At 35.5% G+C, this 23,183-nt stretch overlaps 1 pseudogene; it reads left to right on the top strand.

Annotated features, from left to right (window-relative positions):
* The first annotated feature begins 1,829 nt into the window (after positions 1-1,829).
* Positions 1,830-20,983, top strand: LOC120154769 (annotated as a pseudogene).
* The last annotated feature ends 2,200 nt before the right edge of the window (positions 20,984-23,183 follow it).

Raw genomic sequence — 23,183 nt, 5'->3', positions numbered from 1 at the left:
GCTTCCTTTATTCTGACTCTTGGAACGGCCTCTAACAACAAGAGCTTCTGCTTCGACACTTGTGTTTTCTTGTTTGTCTTTCTTTCTCAATTCATAACTATACAAGGCAGCAGTTACTTCACTGAGAGACACATCAACCTTCCCATGAAGTAGAGTAGTTTCAAGATACTCAAACTCATCAGGAAGTGATCCCATCAACATCAGAGCCAGATCTTCGTCTTCAAAAGTCACGTCCATATTCATCAGATCAGTCACCAGCTGATTAAAGCTAGTAATGTGATCATTCATAGTGGTACCTGGTACATAGTTGAAGCGGAACAGTCTCTTTTTCATGTAGAGTTTGTTCTGACCGCTTTTCTTCAAAAATTTCTCCTCCAGTGCCTTCCACAATTTACTTGCAGAAGTTTCCTTAGAAAATGCATACTTCTGCTCTCTAGAAAGACACGATCGAATAGTACCACATGCCATTCTATTGATCCTCTTCCATTCTTTCTCCTCAACATCATCTGGTTTCTCTCCTTCAATAGCAATGTCTAGACCCTGCTGAAATAGGGCATCTAGAACCTCGCTTTGCCACATGCCGAAATGACCGGTGCCATCAAAAATCTCCACTGCAAATCTAACATTTGTCACAGCATTTCTTGCCAAAATTGAAGATGAAGAAGCGTCTGCCATTTCTGCTACAAATTCTATTTAATAGCTGCCAATGCAGAATGTCAATTATCCCAAGGAAATTTTTCTGATGTGGAAGATCAGCCTAAGCCGCAACCACAGAGCATACTAAAATAAACCAAGAGCGCTGATACCAATTGTTGTGAAATTCGGGTTAATTTCCACCAATAACAGATTCACCGTGAAAACTATTATCTAGGTGACTAGTGTGAAAACGATTGTACTAAAAATCACCCCAAGGTAGATTCCCAGGAAAGAGGAGGGGTCACAATGGTCCCTCTTAAAACCCACTTTCCTTAGACAGAACTACCAAGACAAGTAATTTTAATAGGACAATAATTGACAACAACTATACCCGACAATAGCTATTAAATAGACATAAAAGAGAACACCAAAATATTTCACTAATAGAGGAAATATTACAAAGAGAGAAAGAATACAAATAGCCTTTAAAATAGAAGAATGCTTATATTTGTGGGATGATTAACTAAGGAGGAGGAGGGCTTTATTTATAACAAAAGAATTTCCCCTCCTCCTTATACACAACCAATGTGGGACTTTTGCCAAAAACCAACAGTAGCCTTCCTAGCTGGCTAGCTCCTTTGGTTCTTTAAACTTTGTTCATTCTTTGCGCCTACGCAAGAACAAACTTTTTGGAGTTCTGCCACCATCACTGCAGAATTGTTCGTTGCTGTCGGCTCTTGACCTCAGTGAAAACAAATTTGAATGTAACTCACCGAGCTGGATTGGCGAAAAGCTGTCAAAAATCATGATTGTCGGTCTTCGTTCAAATGATTAACAAGGTGATATTCCTCGTGAACTCTGTGCTCATAGTTCTCTCACAATTTTGGACCTGGCACATTACAATTTGTTAGGGAAGATACCAGAATGTTTATATGGTGATTGATTTTCTCAATGTGTTTCAGCTAGTTGTATTGTATACTAAAGTGGCTCTAGGAAAAACAAAATAGCAGGAACAAGTTTTGTGTCCAATAGCTTAACAGCAGCGTCCAAACTTAAACTATATATTATACAGAGTAGCAGTTGAGATGTGTTCTGCGTCATATATTGCAGCGTTAAGCCATTAACTATACTACTACGTTGATTCACCGGTACGGTTATTTCTAGGCAACCTAGTTTACCACTTACCTTCAAACTGAGGGCAGTTCTTGCCTTGGCCAAACTTTCACTTATCCTACTGTGAAACAATTCAGAAAGTGGAGAAACAAGCATGGAATATGGAGCCTTCATGGAGAAATTTATTCTCCATCCAAATTCTTCCTCTCAGCAACTTCCCCTTGGTGGACTCACTTTTGCTGTTAAAGAAATGTAAGCCATCCTTTTTTATAATCTTTCTCTCGTTATGGTTATTGGAAAAAAAAAATAGCAATGGTTACTTGATAATTCAAAGCATGCGTCTTGTTTAGATATTATTAATGGTTATATGCCCATTTCACTTCCTTTTATACTCTATGGGTAACTTTAGAAATTGAAAACTTGGGATTAGGTTTGATGTGGACGGATATGTCACTGGCTTTGGAACCCTGACTGGAAAAGGACTCATTCGGCTGCCGTATCGACGGCACCAGCTGTTGTCGATGTCTTGAAGGGTGGTGCCACTTGTGTTGGCAGGACTGTCATGGTTGAAATGGCATACAGGTTAGCATTAAAATCTCTTTACATGTCTTCACCATATGTGTGAGTAACTGTTTCTTTTTTTCAGTATAAATGGGGAAAATGTACATTATGGCACTCCCCAAATCCATGTGCACCTGATAGAGTACCTGGAGGATCTTCCAGTAGCTCTGCCGTTGTGGTAGGCGCAGGGCTCGTCGACTTCCATAGGTGTGTTCTTAAACAGGGACTGGTTTTCTTTATTTTTCTCCAGAGCTGTGTTTTTTAAGTAATTTTTGGTGTCTAACATAGGAACTGACACTGGAGGAAGTGTGAGAGCTCCTGCATCTTATTGTGGGATTCTCGGGTTTAGGCCTTCACATGATGCCTTTTGTACTTCCGGCGTTATTCCGATGTCCCAGAGTTTTGATACTGTCGGTAAGTATCTGATCAAACGTCTTTATAGCTTGTCTTTCTCAGAAATGTTGAGAGAGATTTCAATTCTGATAAACTATAGAAGTACACCTCACATGAGTTTTTGTAGGATGGTTTGCTAGAGATCCTGCGGTTCTAAATCGAGTCGGAGGCGTGCTGCTGCACTTACCTAATCCGGACCCTGTCGCACCTGGTCAGATTATTATTCCCGAAGATTGTTTCAGCTTGTCGAGCATTCCGAGTGATCGAACGACACAAGTTCTCATAAGATCGGTGGAGAAACATTTTGGAAGTACCAGCCAAACTATTGGCTTCAGTTATAGGTGGACTTCATCCTGCAAAAACTCATTTTTGCCAGTGCAGATCAGATTCTAAAGCATATAAATCTCGGAGACTATGTGGAGGAAAAAGTACCAGTTTGCAGCATTTCATGTCAAGGAAAATGAAGATCTAGTGTATAATATACGTCGTTGGCCGCCCTTTCAAGCTCTATGCGACCAGGCCCGGTCCTGACATTTTAAGGACCCTAGGTCAGGACGTGATGACAGGAAGACAAGTGGGACCTCTTATATTGTGTCTGCGTGCGAACACCGAACATTACACGTGTAATGTAAGACAAAAGTAATCAATATCACAGTTTACTATAAATATCACAATTTACTATAAAAATTAAGGACATTTATAATGTTTCCGAGTGTTTCAAATAAAAAAATGATCTTTAAAAATATTTTTTAATTATTAAACTTAAAAATACTTTCAACAATGGGCCCCTACAAACCTGGACCCTAGACGGTCGCACTCCTCGCCTATGCTCAGGGCCGGCCCTGTATGCAACTGCTTCAAAGGTGCAAAGCATCCCAGCTGAAACTTTAACTGATCACTGTATCATTTCGGACTTTCGTGATATTTATAATATTTAATATTATATCTAGAATATAGATATTGAAACATCCCTCTAAATCCCTTTAAATCCTAAGGGAGGAAAAGTGTACTAACCTTGTTGTTTTTTCATTGATGAGCAAATAAAAATATTGAAACATTACAGTTCAACAAAACAAAAGATAATATTCAGAAACTTAAAGTAAAATCCAAAATCTAAAAGCAAATATCTTATATTCAAGACACATTTTCTCCATTGCGTTGTTATGGTTATGGAGGAATCAAATAATAAGCTTTTTCTTGATTGTTGGATGGCTGGACAAAAGGTGCTAAAGATGTGCTACCTCTAGATGGATATATCTATTGTGGGAGCAAAGGCTTCGATTTTCTAGCTGAGCCTGTGAAATTGAATGCATAGGAGGTTGCATGCCACTGAATCCTGGATAAAGTGTAGGATGATCCATCGGAGGGTAGAAACTAAAAAGAAACTTTTAGTTGAAAATGAACTCACAAGTAATAATTATAATTATATATAATATTTAATTGAAAGAATGTTTTAAGACCTGGTTGTCCATTATAATTTGCTTCGAAAAGTAACGAGACTATCGTACAACATCTACGTCGAATCAATCGATGGTTGATCATCTTCTGTCATATATGCATTTAATTCAAGACCACCAATATCTACTTATAGGAATTATGATGGTTACCAAATGGATCATATGCATACTCCAGAATTGGAGTACTAGCTAAGCCTGTGAAAGTTGGACACATAAGAGGTTGCATATTCCACAAAATAATAACGTACTTACATAATAAAAAATTAATTTCAAGTACATCCTTTATGTCATTAACCCAAGTTTAAACTTTAACCTAACAAAGTTGTCATAAATTAACAATTAAGAGACCAAAGAAAAATAGGGGTAAAGCTCACCATAATACAACGAAGTTCAAAATGCAATATCAATGAGGAAAGATTTCACACCAACAACATGGACACATACTCTTAAAATTAATATAAATATATCGACAAAACGAACATACTATCGAGTATGTTATATATAAATCATGAAAGTAAATAGTTAAACCATTTCATAAATAGTAGTTTTTAATCTAGAATTACAATATAATTATATTAGTAATTTTTTTTTCTCAGCAAAATGGATTTTATTAATAAAACGAGACCTAAGTTAGGGGCCTCATTAAAAACCTCCCTAATCTTAATCTATATGGAGGAAAGAGTACCCCTAACTAGGAAAAGATCATTAACTTCTCAAAACAAAAATAAGTCAACGAACACGAATACTATACTAAACATTCAAACGAACACAAATCAAATATAAAGATCTTTAAACACAAACAAATATACATGAATACAACTTTATTCATTCAAGTTCAATTCATTTACACACCCTAATAACTTGGTAACTTCCCAAGATAAAATCCATATACAAATTGGTAAATCCATAGGTTACAACTTCAAAAATAAATAAACAAATTCGGATATTATACTAAAATTTTAAATAAACACAAACTGAATCTAAAAACGAACAAACGAACATAAATACAACTTTATTCATTTAAACTGAATTCATTTTTACACACCCTAATAACTTGGTTAACTTCCGTGTCAAACTTCGTTTACACACTGTTAACACATAGGGACAACTTGTTAATCAAGATTATAAAGAAAACTGCAGTGGGCTCCTCCAACGGAAACTGCCGAAGCAAAGGTCTATTATACATCACTCTCATTTGTCAATGCAAAAGAATTCGACCATAAAATAATTTCACCTTTTAGCCTGATTTTGCATCCCTATATAAATATTTCTACCATCTCTCTCTTGTGGATTTCTTTGTAGTCTTTTATCTCCCACTTTTAGCAGCTTGTTGTGAAAGAGCATACAATGGTCTCGAAGGGTGTTTTAATAGGCTATCTTCTGTTGATGTTTCTGAGTATTTCAGCTCTCAACAATGGTGTCTCGGGAGCAAAGTTTCTAAGAGAGAAGCTTGAAGATGATCAAGCGGAGACTGCTCAGAGGAGATGGAAGTATGAGAACGTGGATAATGGGACAGTTAGGTTTTTGCAACAGTTGACAGACAAGTGCCCTCTTGCCCTGATCCATTACACAACAAGTAGCACTGCAAGCAACTGATTAATCATACACCTTTGACAGAAAGCTGTATATATATTTATATATTCAAAGTTCTTTCATGATTTTCTCAAGTAATGGATTCTATCTTTGTATTTCTTTCAATGGTTTCAAGTAGATAGAACAGAAGCCAAATCAAACAATTCTGTACATGATATACAGTAGCTCTGGAGTTTCCAACATCTGCAAAATAAGTAAAACTTGCGTTATTTCCACCTTTAATGTTCTTAAAATTATTGGTGTTTGATATTTGTGTTTAACTCATATTTACATGACGTTGTATATTTTATTAGACGTGTCTTTTAGGAGGAGAGTAATGGTCATGTATAAGTGATATCACAGTGATCATTCGTTGTTCGGTTTCACACCGGGCACCCTAGTAGATGGGTAGGCATAGCATGGTGGACATTCGTAACAAGGGCGTCATGAAACTAAATAAGAGGGAATGTCACGTCTTGGACGAGGATAAAAACTCTATTCTCCGAACATATAAAACAACTTGACAAAGCTTAATATATTCTACACTCGGCTGAGTAGTATAAAAGTAAAGCAAGTAGCAAAGCAGTGATGAAAATATGGTGGCGAATAAGATCAGCAACGCATCAGAATTTCATCATTCTTTTTACTGCTACCAAAGTTATCCCTTAATTATCATTAATATAAAATCTAATTGATGTGTTCAGCTCTTTGAAATTTCAAAGTTTTTGACTCATAATTTTGTTCCCAAGGGATAGTTCATTTTCTAACTAGATTAGATCCATAGGTTTGAATTCACCCCGACACTTAGGGCCCTCACCACCCCCATTTTATACGCATGCAAGGAAAAAACTTTTCAAAACTTGTATTGATTTAAGGATTTTGTTAAGTAAAATCCACAAATATAAAAGACTACCTACAAGAAAGGTAGTACATTAATGGGGACATTTATCAGATATCAATTAAAAAAATTAAATTTTCGAGGGAAAAAATTTAAAGACTTTAAAATCCATTATAATTTACCGATCAAAATAAAATATTTCGTCACAAAATTTTGATTTTAGTTATAACTTTCGATGAAATTAATTTTTTCGTCAAAAATTCTATTTATTTTAATAAAATATTTAGTTATAATTTTGATTTTAGTTATAACTTTCGATGAAATTAATTTTTTCGTCAAAAATTCTATTTTTTAGTTATAACTTCCTTGAACAAACTGCAATCGATGCTTAAATTTGTATTCTGTTGCGGCTCAATGTATTTCAGAAGCAGTATAAGCAGGGAAATGACGCTAAAATATAAAACGAATTTTGAAGAGAATTCTTGCTTTTTCTAGGATGGGGAAAGGGAGATTCGTTCAAGACTGGGACATATTTCATGATTAATTCTTTTCTTCCAGGATTGTAATTCCTTAAGTGGCTTTTTTTTCTTCTTTCGGCTGGATTTTGCTTGTACTACAAGTTTCAGTCCAAATTTTGAAGCTTTGAGGCTTTCACATATATGAATTACTGAAAGTTCAAGTACTCAGAGTAAATTTAAACTATACCAATAAGTTGGTAATACACATAATAGAAACGAGAAAAAGAAATCATCCCTTCCACTTAAGCTAGGTACACCTTAATGTTATAGCTATGTTCGGTTGCATATTTAACCATAGTGTCGAGCTCCTCCTTGCTTATAAGCCCTTCGTTATTTGCATCAGTGTGATGAAGTCCTGCTCCAAGTGCTTTCCATGCTGGGAAACGTAAACCAAGGCTGCTGGAGGCTTGCTTGAGCACTTCCTTACTGAGGCAACCATCGTGATTGTGGTCATAGCGTTCTAACATCGTCTTCTGTTGGTCGAGGGGTGGATCGTTAGGTGACCAATCTTCTTTCTTTTTGCCCCTTTTCCTTCTGCACCTTTTATCCACATTGAGAGTACTCATAGGAGGAGATATGGAAGTATAGGACAGGGGAGACCCCAACCTCTCTAAAGATGAATATAATGTTTTGTTTTGTCTATCTGATATGATGTTTTAAGTAGGGCCAAGCTTATATGGAGAAGGGATATTTATTAATTTCTCCTAGTTATCCTCTTCCTTGCAAGATTATGGAGAATCAGAATTTAATTCAAATCTCCTAGAGTGCAAATTGCCACATAAAATATTATTTCCACTAGAAAATGGGAGAGAATAAGGTTCCTGGTAATCTTCCGCAAGTATTCAATTTAGTTTTTGGTTAATCGTATTTGGGAACATTTTCTAATCTCGAATGATTAGATTCCAACCTCTCTATACAAGAATATATGTTTTGCTTTGCCTTTCTGATCTGATGTTTTAAGCAGGGACAAGCTTATATGGAGAAGGGATAATTTATTAATTATCTTCTTCCTTGCAAGTTCAAAATCATATATTTTTTCACTCTTGGAATCCAAATTTGATATTATTGATCAAAATTACGAAGAATCAGAACTTAAGTAGGATTACTTCCTCCTCTCTTTTCCCTTTTTTTCTTCTTTACAATTTGTGTCAATTTTATTGATCAATCTAACTTTTTTTTTTCTTTAATTTTGTTTAACCGACGACAACACCGATTTTAATGTTGGTTGCTACCCGCTGGTTATCTTTTTTTCTTTGTTTTTTTTTAGTTTTTTTTAAAAGAATAATTATGTCTTTGTGACATTTTCTCTGTCTTTATGACACGTTTATCTCTGCCTTTGCGGCATGTTTTTCTTTGCATTTTGGTAGCTTACGGTTTTTTGCCGTTGTTTTTGTTTATCTTTTTTCTTAAGGTTGGATTTGAAATCACCACGACTGATCAAGATGTCACTTATTTGTTATCATGATGATCTCCCATACTTTGGACTCTCGGATTGATTTGGATACACGTTTTGTGTTCGTTGATAGTTTTCTCACGTCGCTTGACTCTGATTTGTGATTTGTCGGTGGTCTTTCAGTAGCTTCATCCTCTTTTGTGGTTCATTTACCGATGTAGTCAGATTTGTTCGTATCTTTATTTTATTCGAGTTTTTTATTAGGTTTTTTAACCTTTTCCTTCTTTGGTCCTTATGTGATCTAGATGGCTAGTTTTGTCTCAATGGTAATAGGAAAATAACGTAATTATATTTAAGTTTACGGTTATGCTTGTAAATATTCATTGTAATTTTAGATATTTTCCATTTTTAATAAAACTAACAACTTTCTATCAAAAAATAATAATTAGGATTACATAGACTGCAAATTGCCCCATAAAATATTATTTCCACAGGGAAATGGAAGAGAATTGTTGGAAAAATGGTGTATTTAATTGAATGATTTAATATTTATATTAAATTCATATTCCTTTGACTATTGTAAATTAAATATTATTTAACTTGAATATTAGTAGAATAATTACTCTTTGAATATGTCAATTTTAAATGGTAAGGTAAGCAACTAATATCACTTAAGCAAGTCTCGAGTTCGAGTCCTTGTGTATGCAGAAAATCCTCGTTGGGAGACTCACCCACCAAAGTCATGTGTGTGACCCGGGTCGGTCCGGATTAGTCAAGGTAAACCTTGGGAATCATAAGGGCAACCAAAAAAAGAAGGTATTTGTTATCTTTTTAACTTTGAATATTAAAGATAATTATATACTTTTGAATATTTCAAGGTATTATTATCTATTTAGTGTTGATTAGTTGTATTAAATCTCTCTTGAAAATCCCCTATAAATAGTGAGTTAACCCTGCTAAGTTAAACACAAGTTTACATCTCAGATTTGAAGAACTTTTCTTCTCTTGGCCAACTGAACTGAACTGACATAACTACCCATGCATATCAGGCATATAGGCCACATAACAATGATATCACTAACCCACTCCTCACGAATGTTCAGGCCTTTCACCTTAGTTAGCTCCTAAAGTGCCGCACGCACTTGCAATGCCCCACTAGGGCAACTAAGGTAACTTGGGTATAAGTTAACGTAGCTAGACTTACTAAAGTGAAGTCAACGTCACATTAATTGTTATCTCGCTCTTTTTCTCACCTAGAACGTTATGTGAATGCTTACTTATTAACTGTGGGACTGACTAGCCCGATCTCTGGCTCGAGTTCATTTCTGCATAGTGGTACTCCATTCGATCTTATCGTACTTCCCTTCAGAACCTCTTGAACAGAAAAGGGCGGCTTACTTTTCCTGGGTTCACCGACATACTCGAAGCTCATGTTTTTCGCTATCACTGAATCTGACATAAACATCGTACCTCTTATCGGGTATCTCCTGTAACAAACCTCGGTCCCAACTATCCGTATAGATCCTCGATTGAAGATACTTCAGCATATTACACTTAATATGGTTACACTTGATGTAACATGCTCTTACGAGTGTTTCTAGGTATGCTTGGTCGTTTATGACCCTCACGGATTAAATCTTACTATTACAGATCGTCCTTAGCTCTTACAGACATTAAATGGGTCAAAACTGACCATCTAAAGTGAGTTGTATCGATACTCTACTTGTAGTATTGATACCTTAAGGTCAAGTATCGATACTCCTATGAATATCAGTAAAAAATGCATTCAGTTGCGAGATCAGTATCGATACTCTAGCCTAAAATCCCTAATTTTTGCCCCGATTCATCCAGTATCGACACTCGAACCTTGAAATGGATATTTTAGGCTTGGAACACTCAAAATTCATCTTAAGGGCCATAGTTTGATTCTAAATCATGCACCAATGTTATGGGTAGTTATTTAGGGTCTTAAGGTATCATAAAACACTTACTAAACAACAAATTCGTGATTTATAGCATGAATTAAAAGTGAAACCCTAAATACTCAACTACACAAATCTTAGCAATATCTTGTGATTTATGAAAACTTAATACTCCAAAAGATTAGAAATACACTACCTTGGTTTTAGAAACTTGAAATGAACCTCCTTTTTCTACCAATCCCTCTCATCAAGGCTTACATGATGAAAACTCCTATTTCCTTGCAAAAATAAAACCCAAAGCTAGAATCTTCAAAAATGAGGTTCATGGGTGATTTAATAGGACGAAAATGAAGTATAAAAGAGCTCAAGATCTTACCTTGCTATGGAACTTGGATAGGGAAGAAATGAAGAAGAAAAATGAAGAAGATGGAGAGGAAATGGGAGAACCCACATCTAAAATGAAATAAAACCCCAAATTTTAGCTTCAAATTCCAACAATGGTCTAATTGCTCTTTTGGTTACTCCCATTTGGAGTCCTATTTAAAAATCCCCCTTTTGTGACTAATTGGGCCCTAATCCAGACCCAATTAAGTTGTAATCCAGACCCAATTAAGCCCAATAACTTAAACCATGAAATTTACGGGGTCCACTTACATCTCAAGTAAACCCAAAACTACTAGCCTGAAATTTGAGGTGTTACAGTCTCGCCAAGAATCAAATCCGATCTCAATTTCCCTTAGCAGACCGCCGCTAAGTGTGTTTAGAAGAAGTCGAATGTGCTACAAGCCGATCCTTCCTCCCAACTATTAGTCTAAACAACTAAAAAACCAACGAGTTGTTTTTGTTTGAAAGTATTTTAATTATAAAAGGACAGTCGATTACTGATCCTTGATTCTAGAAAACTGAAAATGTAACCCGAAGGGTATTGAGTGTTTTTCAATTCTCACAATTAGAATTGAGTCATCGCTTTAGCCTTTGGCTATGAAAAACTTAGCTAAGCATGATAGAAATCATGCTTAGCATTTTTAAAATGAAGAAAGCTTTTAAAATAAATAAAAAACGAAAGAAAAAGAAAAAAAATTATAAACTAAAGTAAACAAGAACAAGTAAAAACCCAAAGGTGAAAGATATGTTTGAAGCTTACCCCCAAGGTGTATTTATAGCTTCTTAAAACCCTAAAAATACTCAAGATAATTCCTAAAAATTACAAAAGATAATTACCTAAAAATTACAAAAGATAATTCTCTTAATTGTTTGAATAAAATCTCAAAAATAAATATAATTCCTAAATTCAAGTCTAAATTTGCGGCTGGGTCTTTTGATTCCACAAAAATGCTGACTGGACCTTCTAGAAGGTGTTGACTAGACACCATGTTAGTGGAGTCCTGCCCAATTCATGCCCATTGATCCAACCTTGACTCTAGAAAAATAAAACCTTAAAAAATTCACCCTTTTTAGAATAGTTAATTTATGAAATCCAGTGTCCTGCATAGAAAATAACAGAAAATGTCCAACTTAGAAACATAACCGACGAACAATGAGTAATTAAAATAAAATAATAACAAAAAAAACTCATAAGTAGGAGTGGGAACTTGTCAAATATAGTGAAACTTGGGAATTAATGGAGAAAGATAATACACCCTTTCTGTTATGTAACTAAGCTATGATCAACTATCTCCTCAGTTGAAGCAATGTTTTGCTTATTGCTCAATCTTCCTAAAGGATTTAGATTTCTCTCAACTTGATCTAATCACATTTTGGTTAGCTCATGGTCTTCTTGAATCCACCATAACAAATTAGAATGCCTATGATATCGATAGACGTTACCTGAATGACCTGTTGTCCCGATCTCTTTTCCAAGATTATGATTACCAGTATCGATACCAAAAATACATTCTTTTGCGAAATTATGACACCAGTATCGATACTCAAACCCTGGAATGGATATTTAGGCTCGAAAAACAATTAAAATTCATCATAAAGGCAATAGTTTGATTCTAAATCATGCACCAATGTTATAGGTAGTTATTTAGGGTCTTAAGGTGTCATAAAACAGTTACTAAACAACAAATTTGTGATTTATAGCATGAATCAAAAGTGAAACCCTAAGTACTCAACTACACAAATCTTTTCAATTTCTTGTGATTTATGAAAACTTAATACTCCAAAAGATTAGAAACACACTACGTTCATTTTAGAAACCCGAAATGAACCTCCTTTAGCTAGCAATCCTTTCCTTAAAGTTTGGATGATGAAAACTCATCTTTTCTTGCAAAAATAAAACCCAAAGCTTGAATCTTCAAAAATGGGGTTGCTGAGGGGTTTAATAGGACGAAAATGAAGTATAAAAGAGCTCAAGATCTTACCTTGCTATGGACTTGGAGAGGGAAGGAAGAAAGAAGAGAAATGAAGAAGATGGAGAGGAAATGGGAGAACCCACGTCCAAAATGAAATAAAAACCCAAATTTTAGCTTCAAATTCCAACAATGCTCCAATTCCTCTTTTGCTCCCTCCCATTTGGACTTGTTTTTAAAAAAAACCCTTTTGTGACTAATTGGGCCCTAATCAAAACTCAATTAAGCCTAAAAACTTAAACCATGAAATCTACGGGGTCCACTTACCTCTCAGGTAAACCCAAAACTACTAGACCAAAATTTGAGGTGTTACAATCTCACTGAGAATCAAATCTGATCTCAGTTTTGCTTAGCGGATCACCTTTAAGTTTGTTCACAGGAAGTCAAATGTGCTACAAGACGATCGCTTTAGCCTTTGGCTATGAAAACATAGCTAAGCATGATAGAAATCATGCTTAGCATTTTTAAAATAAATAAGCTTTTAGAATAAATAAAGAACAAACGTAAAAAGAAAGAAATTTTATAAAACTAAAGTAAACAAGAATAAGTAAAAACCCGAATGTGAAAGATATGTTTGAAGCTTACCCCAAGGTAAAATCCTAAAAATGCTCAAGATAATTCCTAAAAATCACAATAGTTAATTCCCTTAATTGTTTGAATAAAATCTCAAAAATAAAGATAATTCCTAAATTCAAGTATGAATTTGTGGCTGGGTCTTTTGATTCCACAAAAATGTTGACTGGACCTTCTAAAAGGTGTTGACTAGACTCCACGTCAGCAGATTCATGCCCCAAGTCATGTCAACTTGTCCAGCCTTGACTCCAGAAAAATAAAAACTACAAAAATTCGTCATTTTTAGAATAGTTTTTGGAATCCAATGTCTTGCATAGAAAATAAAAGAAAATGTCCGACTTAACAACGTAAATCGACGAACAAGGAGTAATTAAAATTAAAGAATAACGAAATTAAACACTCATTAGTAGTAGTGGAAACTTGTTAAAAATAGTGAAATTTGGGAATTAATAGAGAAAGATAATGACACCCTTTCTGTTCTGTAACTAAGCTATGATCAACTATCTCCTTAACTGAAGCAATGTTTTGCTTATTGCTCAATCTTCCCAAAGGATTTAGATTTCTCTGAACTTGAGCTAATCACATTTTGGTTGGTTCATGGTCTTCTTGAATCCACCAAAACAAATGAGAATTCGTATGATATCGGCAGACGTTATCTGAATGACCTGCTGTCCCGATCTCTTTTCCAAGATTATGATCACCAGTTGTTTTTAGGTACATCCAAAATGCATGATCTTTTACATGATATTGAATCATCTGTTACAAAGAATGAATGTTGTATAGTACACTGTTTTGAGCAAAATATTGCCCCAGTTACACGTATGGCTTCTTAACCATGATACTTCTGTTGAAAATGCTTCCCATTTCCTTGATAAATTCGGGCATGTGAGTTCACTTAGGTCTCTAAATATTGGAAATGGTCCTACAGACAAATCCTTTATCAAAACATATCTCTAGAGTTTCCAACGGTTGCGGATGCTCGATCTTTCGAGGTCTACATTCGAGGTATTACCGAAATGGATTGGTAATTTGAAGCATTTAAGGTATCTCGACCTTTATTACTGTCCCAACATCAAGGATTGGCCCAAGATTGCTCATGCCTCTCTTAATGTTTTGGATGGCAATACAATTTCAACTGAAGATAACTGATCAACCTCTTCTTTGGGAACTATAAATGTTAATTTTTCATATTTGGGAACTCTGGAACTTTCCTATAACACATTTAGTAACAACATTTTCAGCTGGTTTTCTACTCTTACTGCTCTGATGGTCTAAGCAACATGACCTTTCATATGGTCTAAGCAACATGACCTTTCATACCTATCTCAGCTTAGCAAGCAAACGATTCAATTCACCGATGCCCGGTCAGTTGTATGGTTTGAACCATCTTCAGCACCCCAATCTCGAGTCCATTAACTTGCGAGCTACAATCTCAGAGGGAGTCGGAAACTTGACACAAGCATTAAGCCTCATCTTAGCCAACAACGATCTAGAAGGAGAAGCCTTAAGATCCTTGGGAAACCTTTGCAGCATGGCAAATCTTGTTCTATCATGGTGTCAAATTGAGTCAAGACAATATCACAATTCACAAGTCGTAGAATCTCAGTCAGGATGCCTGTCTGATAGACTCGAGTTCTTGTTTCTGGTTAACTGTGATCTTTCGGTCACATGAGCAATCACCTTGATCTTATTGAAAACCTGAGTTAATTGATGTTGTATACACGCACCATTCCAACTTTAAAATGTTAAATAAGTCGAGCAATTGCATTTGCAGGGTTTGTTTGCGGTTTCAATTTTCATGCAACGAATTTAAAACCTTAAAAAAGTGGATTCCTCCACTTTCAATAACAAGATTTGAAAACCATTGTAAAGGTGGTAAAGAGATTCAAAATTGAAAGAAGTACGAAATTTGTGCCAAAATATATTTACATGAAATTAATTCAAAATATTTTATTATTTTCAATGCATAAACAATGATAGTTAAGGTTTTATTAGATTATACAAAGGTTGAAATTTTACCGTAAGAATTTATATTATCTTTCTTAATTATTATTAAAAAAAATTTCCTTAAAATTATATCTTAGTCGTCATATTAAATATATTTAAAAATTATCATAATTTAAATAATATCTTAATAAATTATATTTTAATAAAAAATTAAAATTTAGTAAATCTGACACAAATTTAACTATCATTTAAAAACATTATCTAAAAATTATTCAAATAACTAAACAAATTTGAAATTTCATAAAATTATCCCATAAGATCTTTCACTACATACTTATCATTAAAAATAAATATTTAAACTTAATTGTTAAAACACAAAAATAAATATAATTATACTTAAACTAGGAACTGATATTTATTTAAAAATGTTATACATAAAATTATATAGGTAGTGAAATGATAAATTTAATTGAAAATTTCAAAATAAATGAGTGATAATCAAATTGTTATCTTAAACCTAACTTATAACAGTCAATTTAAAAAATAAAAAAAGATAACATTTTAGATAGAGTATACATCTTGTACTTTCGGTATATAAATGTGAAGTTATGTATACAAAATTAAATTAAAATAGCATAGAAGAGATTGTGAGAAGTGAAAAGAAAAGATGGAGGGAGGTTTAATTATTAAGTTGTTAGCTTTGGTGTTGTTTACATCCATATTACATCTAGGGGATGCACAATCAAATTGCGATGCTGGTGCCGCTCATGCTTATTGTTATAATTATTGTTCATCACCTTGTCACTCTTCTTACCAAATAATCAAACAAAATTCAATGTGTATTACATATTGTTTTTGTGTTTGTCCATCATCGCCTCCACCATCCTATAATAACCCATTGCAGCCACCACCACCACCGTCGTCGCCGTTGTCACCATCATCACCATTGTCACCATCGTCACCGTTGTCGCCACCACCACCATCATCACCGCTGTTATTGCCTTCGCCACCAGTGTCGTCGCCGCCATTGCCACCACCATTGTCGCCACCGCCGTCGCCGTTGTCACCATCATCACCGTTGTTGTCACCACCACCATCGTCACCGTCATCATCGCCTTCTCCACCAGTGTCGTCGCCACCGCCACCAGTGATTAAACCAAACCCACAGCCTCAAAATCCACCAACAATGGTTAAACCAAATCCGTCCATAGCACCATCACCATCGGTGATTAAACCAAACCCACAACCGCAAAATCCACCAACAATGGTTAAACCAAATCCATCCATTGAAGCACCACCACCAACAATTGTGGTTAGTCCAATTCCGTCGACTCCTTTGAGCATTTGCGAAGTTCCGAAATATTACCCCTATATTGTGAGAAGAGATAAGCGGTGTTGGTGTTCGATGGAGAGTTATCACAGCGGGTGTTTTGAACAGATTTGGAATGCAACACCAAAATATAATGATTCCATACAGATTGATAAATATTGTTGTGATGCTTTTCGGGCGGTGGATGAAATTTGTAGCATAATCTTTGCACGAAATAGATATTTTATTCACCGACACTGCTCGCGATTTTATTAGGATTAGAAGTAATTATTATTAGGATTTCGAGGTTGTTTTATGTATCAGATTCTTTGTCTTTTTAGGTATCATTTTTTTATAGTTAATTTTAATAAAATTTCAGCTCTAAAGATATGAAATACTTGATGTGCCGTTTTTTTTTTTTTAGGTATCAACTTTGCTTCAATCGTTGTTCATGCATTCGTCGAACCATTCGAACCATGATATAATAAATAAATTAAAACTAGAAAGAGTCTTTCCATGCTGCACCTCTAATGCAGGATACTTGAATATAAATAAGTTTCAAGATGAACAAGACAAATTCACCAACTCTTCTTTTGCTTCATTTTGCATGATCATGGACGATTCCAGGAAAGTTGGAACTTTTGTTTTCTTAGAGTTGTTTTACTTGAGTTTTCTAGTTTTGAAATCTAAAGAAATCTGATTCCAAGAAACTCTTCTTTGAATATAAAGAAAGTTGGAACTGTTGTGACTGAAATGGACTTGTACGTGACAATGTAACCGCGCGTGTCGTTGAGCTTCGTCTCGGAAATCTCCACCATTCGAACAATGATACGGCTGCCCCAGGCAAAGACTTTCGAACAATCTCGATTTAATGGTGAGTTGGTTTCTTTGCTTGATTTGAAACATTTGCAGTACCTGGATCTGAGTGGCAACAATTTTGGAGGACAGATTCCAGGATTCCTAGGTTCTTTACACAACCTCAGATATCTCAACCTCTCTAATTATGGATTCCATGATATTTTATCTGACTATCTCTATGCAGAGAATCTTCAATGGCTTACCAATCTTACAAAGCTGAAATTCCTTTCTTTGAGTGGCATAACTCTCAGCAAAGCCTCCGATTGGTTCGAAGTGACGAATGCTCTCCCTTCTTTAATTGTCATAAGTCTATCCAATTGATAATTTTTCATCTCTAGGAACCCTGGATCTTTCCTACAACACATTTAGTAACTCTATTTTTAGCTGGATTTTTACCCTTACTTCCCAGGTTTCATTTATCTTAGTTATTACAGTTTCCAGGGTCATCTCCCTGACGGTCTAAGAAACATGACCTCTCTTACATATCTCAGCTTTTTGAGGAACCGATTCAATTCATCGATACCCTATTGGTTGTACAGTTTGAACCGTCTTCAATACCTCAATCTTGATTACAACCTACAATGAACAATTTCGGAGGATGTTGGAAACTTGACATCTGCCATAAGCCTCACCTTTGACCACAACAATCTCCATTGAGCAGCATTAAGATCGTTGGGAAACCTGTGCAGCTTGACAACTCTTGCTCTGTCTGGTGTCAGATTGAGTCAAGACATATCAGATGTCTTAGAATCTCTGTCAGGATGCCTGTCTGGTAGACTTGAGTCATGGTTTCTGACTAATTGTGAACTTTCCGGTCATCTTAGCAATCAACTTGATCAATTCAAAAATCTACGCGATCTTTATGTCTTGAAGAATTCCATTTCGGGTCCAGTTCCAGACTCATTAAGAACATTTGCATCCTTGAGACAAGTGGACCTATAAGAAAATAGGTTCCACGGGAGCTTAGAGAACTGGAAGTCTTATGGATTGGTGAAAATATGTTAGAGGATGTGGTTACTGAGGTTCATTTCTCTAATGTCACGAGATTGAAATACTTCAGGCTTCTGGAAATCCTGGACTGAGTTTGAAAGTGAGTCCTGGAAACCTTTCCAACTCGGGACTATAGCTTTGTCATCATGGAATTTAGGGCCGAGATTTCCCCATTGGCTACGTTTCCAGAAAGATTTTCTGTTTCTGGATATATCCGATGCAGGGATCGTTGATACAATTCCTGACTGGTTTTGGAACTTGTCATCTCATTTCTTTTATGTGAATCTTTCTCACAATCAAATATAAGGGAAAGTCGCTCAAATTCTCAATACAAATCCTCCAGCTTGTTATGCATCATCCATTGATCTGAGCTCTAGTTTCCTCCGGGGTTCATCACCCTGTTTGCTATCCAATGTCGGAACGTTAGATCTTTCGAACAATTCGTTTTCAGGGTCGATGTCACCCTTGTGCTGCAAGATGGAGGAACCAAAGAGCTTGGGAACTCTTCATTTAGCTGAAATTATCTATCTGGACAGATTCCTGACTGTTGGACGAGTTGGCCAAACATATTTTCCATGAATTTGAAGAACAATAATCTCAGTGGTAGCCTTCCTAGCTGGCTAGCTCCTTTGGTTCTTTAAACTTTGTTCATTCTTTGCGCCTACGCAAGAACAAACTTTTTGGAGTTCTGCCACCATCACTGCAGAATTGTTCGTTGCTGTCGGCTCTTGACCTCAGTGAAAACAAATTTGAATGTAACTCACCGAGCTGGATTGGCGAAAAGCTGTCAAAAATCATGATTGTCGGTCTTCGTTCAAATGATTAACAAGGTGATATTCCTCGTGAACTCTGTGCTCATAGTTCTCTCACAATTTTGGACCTGGCACATTACAATTTGTTAGGGAAGATACCAGAATGTTTATATGGTGATTGATTTTCTCAATGTGTTTCAGCTAGTTGTATTGTATACTAAAGTGGCTCTAGGAAAAACAAAATAGCAGGAACAAGTTTTGTGTCCAATAGCTTAACAGCAGCGTCCAAACTTAAACTATATATTATACAGAGTAGCAGTTGAGATGTGTTCTGCGTCATATATTGCAGCGTTAAGCCATTAACTATACTACTACGTTGATTCACCGGTACGGTTATTTCTAGGCAACCTAGTTTACCACTTACCTTCAAACTGAGGGCAGTTCTTGCCTTGGCCAAACTTTCACTTATCCTACTGTGAAACAATTCAGAAAGTGGAGAAACAAGCATGGAATATGGAGCCTTCATGGAGAAATTTATTCTCCATCCAAATTCTTCCTCTCAGCAACTTCCCCTTGGTGGACTCACTTTTGCTGTTAAAGAAATGTAAGCCATCCTTTTTTATAATCTTTCTCTCGTTATGGTTATTGGAAAAAAAAAATAGCAATGGTTACTTGATAATTCAAAGCATGCGTCTTGTTTAGATATTATTTAATGGTTATATGCCCATTTTCACTTCCTTTTTATACTCTATGGGTAACTTTAGAAATTGAAAACTTGGGATTAGGTTTGATGTGGACGGATATGTCACTGGCTTTGGAACCCTGACTGGAAAAGGACTCATTCGGCTGCCGTATCGACGGCACCAGCTGTTGTCGATGTCTTGAAGGGTGGTGCCACTTGTGTTGGCAGGACTGTCATGGTTGAAATGGCATACAGGTTAGCATTAAAATCTCTTTACATGTCTTCACCATATGTGTGAGTAACTGTTTCTTTTTTTTCAGTATAAATGGGGAAAATGTACATTATGGCACTCCCACAAATCCATGTGCACCTGATAGAGTACCTGGAGGATCTTCCAGTAGCTCTGCCGTTGTGGTAGGCGCAGGGCTCGTCGACTTCTCCATAGGTGTGTGTTCTTAAACAGGGACTGGTTTTCTTTATTTTTCTCCAGAGCTGTGTTTTTTAAGTAATTTTTGGTGTCTAACATAGGAACTGACACTGGAGGAAGTGTGAGAGCTCCTGCATCTTATTGTGGGATTCTCGGGTTTAGGCCTTCACATGATGCCTTTTGTACTTCCGGCGTTATTCCGATGTCCCAGAGTTTTGATACTGTCGGTAAGTATCTGATCAAAACGTCTTTATAGCTTGTCTTTCTCAGAAATGTTGAGAGAGATTTCAATTCTGATAAACTATAGAAGTACACCTCACATGAGTTCTTTTGTAGGATGGTTTGCTAGAGATCCTGCGGTTCTAAATCGAGTCGGAGGCGTGCTGCTGCACTTACCTAATCCGGACCCTGTCGCACCTGGTCAGATTATTATTCCCGAAGATTGTTTCAGCTTGTCGAGCATTCCGAGTGATCGAACGACACAAGTTCTCATAAGATCGGTGGAGAAACATTTTGGAAGTACCAGCCAAACTATTGGCTTCAGTTATAGGTGGACTTCATCCTGCAAAAACTCATTTTTGCCAGTGCAGATCAGATTCTAAAGCATATAAATCTCGGAGACTATGTGGAGGAAAAAGTACCCAGTTTGCAGCATTTCATGTCAAGGAAAATGAAGATCTAGTGTATAATATACGTCGTTGGCCGCCCTTTCAAGCTCTATGCGACCAGGCCCGGTCCTGACATTTTAAGGACCCTAGGTCAGGACGTGATGACAGGAAGACAAGTGGGACCTCTTATATTGTGTCTGCGTGCGAACACCGAACATTACACGTGTAATGTAAGACAAAAGTAATCAATATCACAGTTTACTATAAATATCACAATTTACTATAAAAATTAAGGACATTTATAATGTTTCCGAGTGTTTCAAATAAAAAAATGATCTTTAAAAATATTTTTTTAATTATTAAACTTAAAAATACTTTCAACAATGGGCCCCTACAAACCTGGACCCTAGACGGTCGCACTCCTCGCCTATGCTCAGGGCCGGCCCTGTATGCAACTGCTTCAAAGGTGCAAAGCATCCCAGCTGAAACTTTTAACTGATCACTGTATCATTTCGGACTTTCGTGATATTTATAATATTTAATATTATATCTAGAATATAGATATTGAAACATCCCTCTAAATCCCTTTAAATCCTAAGGGAGGAAAAGTGTACTAACCTTGTTGTTTTTTCATTGATGAGCAAATAAAAATATTGAAACATTACAGTTCAACAAAACAAAAGATAATATTCAGAAACTTAAAGTAAAATCCAAAATCTAAAAGCAAATATCATCTTATATTCAAGACACATTTTCTCCATTGCGTTGTTATGGTTATGGAGGAATCAAATAATAAGCTTTTTCTTGATTGTTGGATGGCTGGACAAAAGGTGCTAAAGATGTGCTACCTCTAGATGGATATATCTATTGTGGGAGCAAAGGCTTCGATTTTCTAGCTGAGCCTGTGAAAATTGAATGCATAGGAGGTTGCATGCCACTGAATCCTGGATAAAGTGTAGGATGATCCATCGGAGGGTAGAAAACTAAAAAGAAACTTTTAGTTGAAAATGAACTCACAAGTAATAATTATAATTATATATAATATTTAATTGAAAGAATGTTTTAAGACCTGGTTGTCCATTATAATTTGCTTCGAAAAGTAACGAGACTATCGTACAACATCTACGTCGAATCAATCGATGGTTGATCATCTTCTGTCATATATGCATTTAATTCAAGACCACCAATATCTACTTTATAGGAATTATGATGGTTACCAAATGGATCATATGCATACTCCAGAATTGGAGTACTAGCTAAGCCTGTGAAAGTTGGACACATAAGAGGTTGCATATTCCACAAAATAATAACGTACTTACATAATAAAAAATTAATTTCAAGTACATCCTTTATGTCATTAACCCAAGTTTAAACTTTAACCTAACAAAGTTGTCATAAATTAACAATTAAGAGACCAAAGAAAAATAGGGGTAAAGCTCACCATAATACAACGAAGTTCAAAATGCAATATCAATGAGGAAAGATTTCACACCAACAACATGGACACATACTCTTAAAATTAATATAAATATATCGACAAAACGAACATACTATCGAGTATGTTATATATAAATCATGAAAGTAAATAGTTAAACCATTTCATAAATAGTAGTTTTTAATCTAGAATTACAATATAATTATATTAGTAATTTTTTTTTCTCAGCAAAATGGATTTTATTAATAAAACGAGACCTAAGTTAGGGGCCTCATTAAAAACCTCCCTAATCTTAATCTATATGGAGGAAAAGAGTACCCCTAACTAGGAAAAGATCATTAACTTCTCAAAACAAAAATAAGTCAACGAACACGAATACTATACTAAACATTCAAACGAACACAAATCAAATATAAAGATCTTTAAACACAAACAAATATACATGAATACAACTTTATTCATTCAAGTTCAATTCATTTACACACCCTAATAACTTGGTAACTTCCCAAGATAAAATCCATATACAAATTGGTAAATCCATAGGTTACAACTTCAAAAATAAATAAACAAATTCGGATATTATACTAAAATTTTAAATAAACACAAACTGAATCTAAAAACGAACAAACGAACATAAATACAACTTTATTCATTTAAACTGAATTCATTTTTACACACCCTAATAACTTGGTTAACTTCCGTGTCAAACTTCGTTTACACACTGTTAACACATAGGGACAACTTGTTAATCAAGATTATAAAGAAAACTGCAGTGGGCTCCTCCAACGGAAACTGCCGAAGCAAAGGTCTATTATACATCACTCTCATTTGTCAATGCAAAAGAA

The sequence above is a fragment of the Hibiscus syriacus genome, unplaced genomic scaffold (genome assembly GCF_006381635.1).
Source record: "Hibiscus syriacus cultivar Baekdansim isolate YM2019G1 unplaced genomic scaffold, ASM638163v2 tig00111151_pilon, whole genome shotgun sequence".
In the NCBI taxonomy this organism is placed as follows: domain Eukaryota; kingdom Viridiplantae; phylum Streptophyta; class Magnoliopsida; order Malvales; family Malvaceae; genus Hibiscus; species Hibiscus syriacus.
The sequence above is the reverse complement of the archived record's forward strand: the minus strand, read 5'-3'. Positions and strand labels throughout refer to the sequence as shown.